This window comes from Salvelinus sp. IW2-2015, linkage group LG15 (assembly GCF_002910315.2).
Source record: "Salvelinus sp. IW2-2015 linkage group LG15, ASM291031v2, whole genome shotgun sequence".
Taxonomy (NCBI): domain Eukaryota; kingdom Metazoa; phylum Chordata; class Actinopteri; order Salmoniformes; family Salmonidae; genus Salvelinus; species Salvelinus sp. IW2-2015.
The window spans coordinates 49,498,594-49,511,378 of record NC_036855.1 but is presented as its reverse complement, the minus strand read 5'-3'; the positions used below and the strand labels follow the sequence as shown (position 1 = coordinate 49,511,378).

Here is a 12,785-nt window from a genome sequence, read left to right as displayed (position 1 = left end):
AACCCCACCCCCCTCCCCTCCTCAGTTCTCCCCTGTCAGACTATCTGGGACACTGAATATTACATATGATATGTTACGTTTGGGTATGGTTACATAGACGAGGTTACTTAAGGCAAAAAAACAAAAGCAGTGCGGGTGGGTGGATGAATGGGCATATAACGTGAACATCTAGCAACCCAAAAGTAGCGTCTTCCAATCTCATCACAAAGAACTTTTGTATTTTAGTTAATAATCAACTTTGCAACTACTTGCTACTTTGCAACTACTTAGCATGTTAATTAACCTTTCCCCTAACCCTTTAACCTAACTCCTAACCTAACCTTAACCCAAAACTTAGCCCCTAACTCTAACCCCTWGCTAATGTTAGCTACCTGGCTAACATTAGCATTAGCCACCTAGCCACCTAGCTAACGTTAGCGACAAGAAATTGGAATTCGTAATATAAGTTCAACATATTTCAAGAATTGCAACTCGTAAACTATTGTACGACTTGCAATTCGTAACATATCATAGGAATTGTAATTCGTAACATATCGTACGAAATGGATGATGGACATCCAGAAATGAATACATACAATYCTAAACATAACATATCATACTAATTGGGTCTACCACTGAGTCTAGGTTGAATTTAAAAGTCCGTTTTTTTTTTCAAGTGAAAAAGTAGAAACATCCGTATCAGGAGTGAGGATAGTGGTGAGAGTGAGGATAGTATGGAGGGTGCCAGGCTAACTGAAACAGGTAAAAGAGAGGCCTACTAGTGGCTTTATATGCATTTAATTTATATCCCTTTTCATGTGCACACTTTTGTTCTTTGATTGATCTTTTCCCACTTTGTATTCTTGGGGTTAACTTCAGTCTCTTTATAGCTTAAATAGGATTCCTGTGTCTAAGTGTATTAAACAGTAGTGATGATCCAGTCAGGATTATAACCAGTGGTGTCTTACCAGTCAGTATAATAAACTGATTGATCTTTTCCCACTTTGTATTCTTGGGGTTAACTTCAGTCTCTTTATGGCTTCAATGGGTTTTCTGTGTCTTCCTGACTTTCCTCCTATTCATATTCAGATCGTGAGTCAAACGTAGGGTCTCTTTCTCTTTGCCTTCGTCTATTTATTTCTCATCCCTCCGTTTCCTCTTGCAAATATCACATCCAACCCGTAAAATTAGCCTCTCAGCAGTCCCACACCTCCCTTTCCATGACGAGCTTTATGAAAGTCAAATTTTGCAGTCATGATGATATGACATGTCACAGGAGCCTGTTAGAGGTCCATCATGCATGCATATGTAGCGGGATCATAGTCCGTCACCAGACATTCTGCCCRCATAGAGAGGGACTCCACATAATGGCAGCATAATGAGCATTTAATGTATGGCTGCTCTGAAATGGAGGAGAAAGGGAATATTCAGCGTGGCCCATGTGTGGTTTTGTAAAGCCGCTGCGCTCAGGGACACGCCTCTTCTCTCTKTTTCTCTCCACCCCCTCTTCCCCACCCGTTTCTCTGAATCCATTTGCCTAAATCAATCTGAGGAGGAGGCGGTCMTGGATAATGTACCAGCCGAGGTTTGTAAACCGTTTTGTTAACAATTGCATTGTGAAAAGAAAAAAAAAAGAGGAGGAGAAGAGAGATAAAGAGAGAGAGGGAGAGAGGGGGACAGAAGGCAGAAGGTTTCATGAATGAGGAACAGTTGTGGTGGGTGTGGTGGGCAGAACCATTTGGGACAGGGTCTGGTTAGTGGTGGTGACACCCCTGTCCCATCTCTACCCCTCGCCCCCTATTGCTCCCCTCCCACGTCCGAGACCCGGTATCCTCCCCCATTCGGACCAGTCCTCACTTTAGTCACACCACCTGCCTCCACCACACACACACCCATCCTCTGACAAGGCCAACAGACGGAAATCCCCTCACTCACCTCCCTCCTCCTCGAACCTCCCCAGCCCGATCCAACCACATCCTGCTTTGGAGGATGATAGATGAGAAGACACTTAGCGGTGGTCAATGAAAAGAGAAAGACATAAACTTAGTTACTAATCATGTCCCTGTTTGGCGTATTGTAGTGATCAATAATCAATAGTGTTTCAATCAGCTGGTGATCATTATACACTGCTCAAAAAAATAAAGGGAACACTTAAACAACACAATGTAACTCCAAGTCAATCACACTTCTGTGAAATCAAACTGTCCACTTAGGAAGCAACACTGATTGACAATAAATTTCACATGCTGTTGAGCAAATGTAATAGACAACAGGTGGAAATTATAGGCAATTAGCAAGACACCCCCAATAAAGGAGTGTTCTAGCAGGGTGGTGACCACAGACCCTTCTCAGTTCCTATGCTTCCTGCTGATGTTTTGGTCACTTTTGAATGCTGGCGGTGTTTCACTCTAGTGGTAGCATGAGACGGAGTCTTCAACCCAGACAAGTGGCTCAGGTAGTGCAGCTCTCCGGATGGCAATGTCAAAAACAGGGTAGTGTTCAAAAAGGTAAATAAGCAAGGTTTCCAAACTCTATCACAGATTTACATCCATAGAACAAGTGAGTCAGATGTTCACCTTTTTTTTTAGCAGAAAACGCAGATATCATCAATATCAACACATTTGGACAACATAGAATTACATGGATTATATTTATGTAGAATCTTAAAGTTGTATTCCTTAAATTTGTTTGGTATACAATATCTGTAAGGCATCAACCAAGCTTTTTTTCCAGACATAGTCAGGAATAAGCATGTTCAGAAATGTTTCCTCCAGCGCGTAAATTGGTTCTGTGAATGGAAAATTGTTTGTATTGTACAACAAGATTCTCGAGTAAGTCCACGCTTCCAAACTGAGTTCTGGATAAACTCTGTGATCATCACCAAGCTAAGATTAATTTTCATTAGTGTAGTAAGACCACTGGGAAGGCTTTTTATCACAGAAATAACTCTCTGAAAGGTATTGGAAACTCATTCAATGGTATATAATTGAAAGAATTTACCCTGTTGTCGAAAACTCAAGAACAAGTCATATTCCTCTCATGCCAGCTAGGTAGAACAATTGCTTTATTCCTTATAGTTATGACTGAATTATTCCACAAAGAGTTTGTGTGGGGAAAAATTGTGCAGGAACGTATTTTCCAGGACATTAAAGCTTGTTGGTGAAACTACACTGAAAGAAACGGGTGGGCTGTCCATAGATTTGTGTGATTTACGCAAACATGTTTTGTTTCTATTCTCAACCCGTTTCATTGCTTGAATCAATGCAACACAAGCAAAATCAGATCTACTAGTTTGAATCATGTAGTTGGAGTGTGAACCAATAAAGCTAATTAATGACGATAATGAGGAACAATTCAAATCGCGCAAGAGAAGAACTTCCAGAAAGAACCTGGCGCGTTAGTGGTTAAGACGATACCTAGAATCTTGGTCAAGGTAAGCATGGTGATTGATTTTATTCAACGTTTGTCTTGTGGTTGTAGTCAGAATTGTAAGCAGCAACATTATTAGTGATTGCTCCATATCCTATTTTGTGCTTTTGAGTCGTAAACATATTGGCATGACAGTAAAGGTAAAAGACAATGTTGCTAGCTAGCTTCTTATGAACGTATAAAACAGGACTAGGTCAAGATGAACATTTTGCAAGGAGGTAAAGTTCTGTTGGCGACACACCATGACATTTACCTTTTGGTCAAGAACTTCGAATTTACCAACCAAACTAATAAGGTTTTCTGAGGAGTGCACCACACTGAGCTAGTACATGTAGCTAACTCTAGCTAACGAATTATTTGTGCTGTTGCACGACATGTCTGCAATCACTTCGCAGCAGCATTTAGTGCGCCAGTTCTTTTTCTTGTGAGGTAAAAGTAAAAATCGTCAAAGTTAATGTATTTGATCAACAACAAAAAAAAATCATGACATATTTAGGTCTAATGATTATACACCTAATCCTATGAGATTGGCGCTTTCATGCAGTTTAACAGTTTGCCATGGCTGCCTCCATGTCATAAACATGGTGCAAAGGTGACATAGACTTATTGAAATGGATGTGGAGTCATTTTTAGCACTTGAACAGAGTTACTTTATATTATGGGTGTCCATTTATCAATACATTTACAATTGTTTGACAAAAAGAAAACAATTCAACTTATGTGCATATGAGCAGATGCATGCATAAATCAAAAGATAATTGAATCAAACATTTTATAATGAAGAATAATATAATTTCATGAACAAAATGTATGTTTACAGGTCCATGATGTTTGCCTACTACATGTGCAGCTTTGTCTACCCATTCAAAGGCTGTATAGTGTTGTGAGTACTGTTATCAAAGGTTGTTTTAATACCCCCAAAAAATTTGCTCCGATGTCAGTCTTTAGCTTTGGTATTTCTGTTCTATTTTTTCAGTGAATGTGGAAATGTAAGGGGTGTTCAGAATTGGTGTCAAGTAGGTCCCAACTTATGCATCATTACAAGTTAAGCACCCACATTACGGCCGTACTGTCCGTTACCCATGTACATACAAAAGTGAACTTTTGCCCTACATATCCCTCAGGAGAAACAGAAGAGAGCCTCGAGGACACACGGAAAACTCTACTGTCTGATGTGAAGAAAAGGAACAACCGAGAGACAGTGAAGTTCAAAATGGAGAAGACGTTTGCATACAGGAGACATTAAGTTGTCCGTGACGCACCCTTGGTAGAGGACTTCATGGCAAGATGGCCTGCGCTCTTTGAAGTCATTGAGGTAAGTTAGCCATGCTTGTCTTATTGTTGATCTATTGGTTATGTTATCTGGGATTTGTTGAAGGTAGAAGATTATTTCCCCTCAGCTTGCCACATAAGTGAGCCTTATTGGTATGTTAATAGAGTTAAGTATTTCCTTCTTCCTTCCTTCCTTTTTCTTCCGCTCCTGTTCCGTGCCACCTTCATATTCTATCACTAGCTGTTCTATTACTGTATCATCTCTGTCTTCCATCTTATTTCATTAGCTACGGTTAGATGCACTTTTTTAAAATTCATAATTGTATTATACAGATTAAAGACTCCATGTCCCCAGTGATCAAATTGGCTATGTCTCAAATGTAATCTGAATAGAATAGGAATCTTGGTAAGAACCACTTTTAATTTTAGCCTTGTAATAGGCGGTGTTCAAATATTATAAGCAGTTCAATTTAGTTGACACTTAAAAAACAAAAAGGACTCCAGTTTTGATTTATTTCTGTCTGTATCATGCTCTTGTGCTTCATGAGCTATACTTTCMGCAATCTAGAGTCCCTAACTGTAAACATTTAATTGACGAATGATTCATTATATATGATTGACAAGTGTTGCCTTTGTGTCTTCTTCAGGGCATGGATGAAGAGTCCACCAAGGAGGCCATTGAGGACACTACTGTGAGGATCTACATTATCAAAGACCATGCNCAAAAGCCGCGGCCCTTGCAGAGCAAGGGGAACAACTACTTCAAGGCCTCAGAGCGAGTGACGTCACCGATTGAAACGCTATTAGCGCGCACCACCACTAACTAGCTAGCCATTTCACATCGGTTACACATGTATTACCTTTTAATGAACACAACCAGTCACAATGTTTTCATCTGATGGTCAAACAAATCACTTCAAAACCTAGACTACCTAAAACGTAGGCTACCTGCGCACGTTCATCCACTCCAAAATATTTCCAGTACCCAAACAATGCACTGTGCACCCGCCATTTGATGGAGAGAAAGATATGTTACAAAATGACAAGTGTAATGACATACGAGATTGTCATTAGGCCTACATTATTGTAGCCTGAATTAATTGATGCGTCTTGCTGACAAATGAATAATATATAATAATCGGGACACGTGAAAATACAGGACACAAATACAGCTGTGTCTGTCCGGAGCTCATTAGTGCGGGAAACTGTGAGGGCCCAGTTAAAACAATGTTGCATGTTCGCTAGCGAGCTGGACCAAGTCGATACAATGGTGCAAGTTTGCTAGCGAAAGCTCAAGACAGACAGAGAGAGAGGGAGACAGGTGGAGTAGAGAGATTAATGCGATTGAAAGAACCTGAACAAACTGTCACTGGTTTAAACCTAAGCACGAAACATGGAGACGCCTTCAAATTATGTAGGCAACACCACTCAAATTTACGTAAGATAATTCAAAATAGTCCCTTTAATATTCAGAATGTTGAATACACTTCAGTGGTGTTAGTCGGAATTTGAGACAAAGTGTCCACAGAAGTGTTATTAACCTCACGTTTTATGTATATACTGTATATATAAAATATTACTACACAAAATTAGCAACAACTTACATCCCTACATCAAACATGTCTAACAAAACAAAACACAGGTATAAACAAGAAAATACTACAATATATATATACTATATCCTTCATGTCAAAAACATGGGTAGTGTTCAAAAAGGTAAATAAGCAAGGTTTTTCCAAAACTCTATCACAGATTTACATCCATAGAACAAGTGAGTCAGATGTTCACCTTTTTTTTTWGCAGAAAACGCAGATATCATCAATATCAACACATTTGGACAARATAGAATTACATGGATATATCTTATGTAGAATCTTAAAGTGRACTTCCTTAAATTTGTTTGGTATACAATATCTGTAAGGCATCAACCAAGCTTTTTTTTCCAGACATAGTCAGGAATAAGCATGTTCCAGAAAAAAAAGAGAAGAATACACAAAATTACAAAACACATTAACAATCCTACATCAAACATGTCTAACAAACACAAACACAGGTATAAACAAGAAATACTACCAAATATATATACTATATCTTCATTGTCAAAAACATGGGTAGTGTTCAAAAAGGTAAATAAGCAAGGTTTTTCCAAAACTCTATCACAGATTTACATCCATAGAACAAGTGAGTAGATGTTACCTTTTTTTTTTTGCAGAAAACGCAGATATCATCAATATCAACACATTTGGACATATAGAATTACATGGATATATCTTATGTAGAATCTTAAAGTGCACTTCCTTAAATTTGTTTGGTATACACTATCTGTAAGGCATCAACCAAGCTTTTTTTTACAGACATAGTCAGGAATAAGCATGTTCCAGAAAATGTTTCCTCCAGGCGTAATTGGTTCCTGAATGGAAAATGTGTATTTGTTACAACAAGATTTCTCGAGTAAGTCCACCCCTTCCAAACTGAGTTCTGGATAAGCTCTGTGATCATCACCAAAGCTAAGATTATTTTCATTAGTGTAGTAAGACCACTGGGAAAGGCTTTTTATCACAGAAATAAACTCTCTGAAAGGTAATTGGAAATCATTCAATGGTATACATTTGAAAGAATATTACCCTGTTGTCGAAAACATCAAGAACAAAGTCAATATTCCTCTCATGCCAGCTAGGAGAGAAAATTGCTTAATTCTTATTGTTATGACTGAATTATGTGGGGAAAATTGTGCAGGAACGTATTTTCAAGGACATTAAAGCTTGTTGGTGAACATCTACATGAAAAAACGGGACAAGGTGGCTGTCAGTTCATGTGTGATTTTTACGGCAAACATGTTTTGTTTCTATTCTCAACCCGATTTTCATTGCTTGGAATCAATTGCAACACGAAGCCAAATCAGATTACTAGTTTGAATCATGTAGTTGGAGTGGTGAACCAATAAAAGCTAATTAATGACGAAGAATGAGGAACAATCAAATCGGCGCAAGAACTTCCAGAAAGAAACCATGGGCGGTTAGTGGTTGAAGACAATACCTAGAATATTGTCCAGGTAAGCATGGTGATTGATTTTATTCAACGTTTGTCCTGTGTGGTTGTAGTCGAATGTAAGCAGCACATTATTAGTGATTGCTCCATATCCTAATTTGTGCTTTTGAGTCTGAAACATATTGGCAGACAGGCTAAGGTAAAAAGACAATGTTGCTAACTAGCTTCTATGAACAGTAAAACAGGACTAGGTCAAGATTCAAACATTTTGCAAGGAGGTAAAGTTAGTTGGCGACACCCATGATATTTAAACTATTGGTCAAGAACTTCGAATTTTAACTAACCAAGAACTAATGAAGGTTTTCTGAGGAGTGCACACACTTGAGCTAGCTAACATGCTAGCTAACGAATTCTTTGGCGCTTGTGCACGACATCGTCTGCAATCACTTGCAGCAGCATTTAGTGCGCCATTTTTTTTTTCTTGTGAGGTAAAAAGTAAAAAAATTGGTGAAAGTTAATGTATTTGCATCAACAAAACAAAAAAATCATGAACTATTTAAGGTCTATGATTATATACTAATCCTATGGATTGGTGCTTTCATGCAGTTTAACAGTTTTGCAATCGGCTGCCTCCATGTCGTAAAAACATGGTGCAAAGGTGACATAGACTTATTGAAATGGGATGTGGAGTTCATTTTAGCACACTTGAACAGAGTTACTTTATATTATGGGTGTCCATTATCAATACATTTACAATTGTTTTGACAAAAGAAAAACAATTCAACGTATGTGCATATGAGCAGATGCATGCATAAATCAAAAAGATATTGAATCAAAATTTTTATAATGAAGAATAATATACTTTCATGAAACAAAATGTATGTTTACAGGTCCATGATGTTTGCCTACTACATTTGTGCAGCTTTGTCTACCCATTCAAAGGCTGTATAGTGTTGGTGAGTACTGTATCAAAAGGTGTTTTTTTGCTCCGAATGTCAGTCTTTAGGTCTTATGGTATTTCTGTTCAATTTTTTTCAGTGTCCGTGTGAATGTGGAAATGTAAGGGGTGTTCGAATTGGTGTCAAGTAGGTCCCAACTTATGCATCATTACAAGTTAAGCACCACATTACGGCCGTACTGTCCGTTACCATGTACATACAAAGTGAACTTTTGCCCCTACATATCCCTCAGGAGAAACAGAAGAGAGCCTCGAGGACACACGGAAAACTCTACTGTCTGATGTGAAGAAAGAAGCAACCGAGAGACAGTGAAGTTCAAAATGGAGAAGACGTTTGCATACAGGAGACATTAAGTTGTCCGTGACGCACGCCTTGGTAGAGGACTTCATGGCAAGATGGCCTGCGCTCTTTGAAGTCATTGAGGTAAGTTAGCCATGCTTGTCTTATTGTTGATTCTATTGGTTATGGGTTATCTGGGATTTGTTGGTGAAGGCAGATATTATTTTCCTCAGCTTGGCCACATAAGTGAGCCTTATTGGTATGGTTAGAGTGAAGTGTTTCCTTCCTTTTCTTCTTTCCTCTTCCTCTCCTGTTCCGGGCCACCTTCATATTCTATCAACTACCTGTTCTATTAGTGTATAATCTCTGTCTTCCATGTTATTTCATTAGCTAATTGTTAGATGCACTTTTTTTAAATTCAATATTGTATTATTTCAGATTAAAGATCTCATGCGCCAGTGATCAAATTAGCTATGTCTCAAATGTAAATCTGAATCGAATAGGAATCTTGGTAAAAACCACTTTTAATTTTAGCCTTGTAATAGGCGGTGTTCAAATATTATAAGCAGTTCAATTTAGTGACTACTTAAAAAACAAAAGTGACTCCAGTTTTGATTTTATTGTCTGTCTGTTATCATGCTCTTTGCTTCATGAAGCGTATATACTTTCGGCAATCTAGAGCCTAACTGTAAACATTTAATTGACGAATTGATTCATTATATATGATTGACAAGTGTTGCCTTTGTGTCTTTCTTCAGGGATGGATGAAGAGTCCACCAAGGAGCCATTGAGGACACATACTGTGAGGATCCTATCATTATCAAAGACCATGCCGCGAGTGAGGAACGCGAGGACACTGGGATTGTCCTGAAGGCGTCAAGGTGCTGCAGGATCTGGGCAACGTAGCGTTTGCTGTTGCAGTGCTTGTTCGCCTTCATGTATGCATGAACGCTCAGTTAACCCTACTGAGCTCGCTACACTTTTGAAGTCTTTCAGAAGGTTTTTATGGAACTGAATGGTGGACAAACTTAAAGACGTTTTTTTCATGGGTTTTTTTTTAGATTCGAGGGAAGTCCGGTGTTTAGCCCCATTTAAAAACAGGCTGTTTCAGTGAGCTGTTTTGTTGTGTGTTTGTGTTTCAGACTGTATGTTGTGTTTCACACTAGTGTTTTGACTGACGTTGAACTTGTTAGCATTGTTCACAAAAACTCAAAACAGAAATGAGCATGTCCAATGAGATGGCGCTATCGTAAATTTCCTTAATTTTCTTTGCCTGCTTATGGAAAAGTTCAGTTTCACTTGTACGTGACTTTTAGTCAATATAATAACATGCACAAATAATTGTACACATAACTACCTCATTTCTTTGTCCTTTACTCCTTATGAAAAATAACCTACCTCATTTTGCAAAAAATGCATTAGAGAGAGGGCCCAATGTCACGATCGTCAATGGGAGAGACGAGGACCAAGGCGCAGCGTGTGGAAAATACATTTCTCTTTATTAGAAGAAGGACAACGAAACAAAACAACAAACAGATGACAGTGAAGCTATCAACAGACTACATGCAAACATGCAACATAGACACGACAATTCCCTCACAAACGCCCAATGCTATGACTGCCTTAAATATGGCTCTCAATCAGAGACATGAACACAGCTGCCTCTAATTGAGAACAATTCTAGGCCAGGCCATAGACATCAACTAGACAACTACACAGACACTCACAAAAACACATACATTCCCCATGTCACAACCCTGACCTAACTAAAAAACATAAAGAAAAACCAAATAATCCTAAGGCCAGGGGTGACAGTACCCCCCAAAGGTTGCGGACCCCGACCGCACAAACTGACATAGAAAGGGGAGGGTCCGGGGTGGGGCCCCATCCTGGCGGCGGCTCGGGTGCGGGACGTGTCCCGACTCCACATTGTCATACCGCGCTTTGGTAGCTCCTCCAAATGCCACACTGCAAATTTAACCCATCTGGAATTAGGGGGCAGCACCGGATGAGGGGCAACACGGGAAATGAGGGGCAGTCGGACTGAGGGACGGCAGCTCGGAACCTGAGGGGACGCAGCTCGGACTGAGGGAGTGCAGCTCCGGACTGGCTGACGGCAGCCCGGACTTGGCTGACGGCTCTGGCCGTGGTAGGCTGGCTTGACCGGCTCTGGCTGGTCATGGCTGGCTGACGGCTCTGGTGGTCATGGCTTTGGCTGACGGCTCTGCTGGTCAATGGCTGGGCTTGACGGCTCTGGCTGGTCATGGCTTGGCTGAGACGGCTCTGGCTGTCATGGCTGGCTGAAGGCTCTAGCGGCTCCTGTTTGGCGGAAGGCTCCAGCGGCTCTCTGTCTGGCGGACGGCCCCTGAAGGCCCATGGCAGACGGGGGCTTTGAGGCTCATGGCAGACGGGCGGCTTTGAAGGCTCAGTCCAGACGGGCCAGTTATGCGGAGCTTGAGACGGACCAGTTCAGACGGCGTTGGGCAGACGGGCAGTTTCAGGCGCCGCTGGGCAGACGGGCAGTTTCAGGCATCTCGTCTGGGCAGACGGCAAGACTCTGGCCGGCTGAGACGCCCTATAGTCCTGTGCGTGGTGCGGAACTGGAGGTACCGGGCTAAGGACAGAGCACTTCAGGCTAGGGCGGGGAGCAGAACAGGGCACACCTGGACTCTCAAGGCGATATAGGCCTGGTGCGTGTACCGGAACACTGGTTGGTACCCCTGGGCTGAGGGCACGCACATGAGGCGGGTACGGGGAGCAAGGAACAAGTTGCGTACAGACTCTGGAGACCACAGGAGGCTTGATGCGCTGGTGCCGGAACTGGAGGGCACTGGACTGGCGACACGCTGCCCAGGGAGAGTGCGTGGAGAGGAAACAGGGCTCTGGAGACGCCTGGAAGCCTGGTGCGTGGTGTAGGCACTGGTGGTAACTGGGCTGGGGCGGGGAGGGTGGCGCCTTGCAACCTACGGACCGTGCAGGCGTACTGGCTCCTTTGAGCACTGAGCTGCCCACCTTAACTGGTTGTATGCTCCCGTCGCGCGCAGTGGCGGGGAGTGGAATAACCGCACCGGGCTATGTAGGCGAACCGGGTGACACCATGCGTAAGCGCTGGTGCCATGTTAAGGCCGGCCCGAGGAGGAACGCACTGGTGGCCAGATGCGTTAACATCCGGCTCAACGCTCATCTAGCCCGGCCGATATGTGGAGCCGAATACGTGGAGCTGGAATGTACCGAGCCGGGCTATGCACGCGTACAGGAGACACCATGCTCGCTCTACTGTGTAAACCGAGTGTCTGCCCGTACTCTCGCTCATTCGCACGGTTAAGTTACAGGGGAGTATGCGGCAGGCTCCTACCTGACTTCGCCACACTCCTTTTATTCCCCCAAAAAATTTTGGGTTGTACTCGGGGCCTTTCCAGCCTTGCTTCCGTGCTGCCTCCTCATATCGGCCAGCCTCTCTGCTTTCGCTGAACTCCAGCTCAGCTTGGGCGCGGCGATATTCTCCTGGTTTGAGCCCAAAGGTCCGCTTACCATTCCAATTCGTCCTCCCATGTCCAGAAATTCTGTGGTAGGTGGGTCTGTTGCCTCTGACACATCCACGACCGTTGGTTCCGATTCTGGTGGGTAATTTGTCCACGATCGTCAATGGGAGGAGAGAGGACCAAGGCGGCAGCGTGTGGGAAAATACATCTTCTCTTTATTAGAAGAAGGAACACGAAACAAAACAACAAACAGACGAACGTGAAGCTATCAAAGATAAAGTGCAAACATGCAACATAGACACAGACACATTACCACAAAACGCCCAATGCCTATGACTGCCTTAAAGTATGGCTCTCAATCAGAGACAATGAACCACAGTCTGCCTCTACTTGAGAC

General features: G+C 42.0%; 1 long non-coding RNA gene across 1 annotated transcript; it reads left to right on the top strand.

The window, feature by feature from the left end:
- Nucleotides 1-4,383: 4,383 nt before the first annotated feature.
- LOC111974309 (uncharacterized) lies at nt 4,384-5,401 on the top strand. The gene is made up of 3 exons (XR_002878697.1): nt 4,384-4,424; nt 4,533-4,723; nt 5,328-5,401. It is a non-coding gene; the product is annotated as an uncharacterized lncRNA (long non-coding RNA).
- The last annotated feature ends 7,384 nt before the right edge of the window (nt 5,402-12,785 follow it).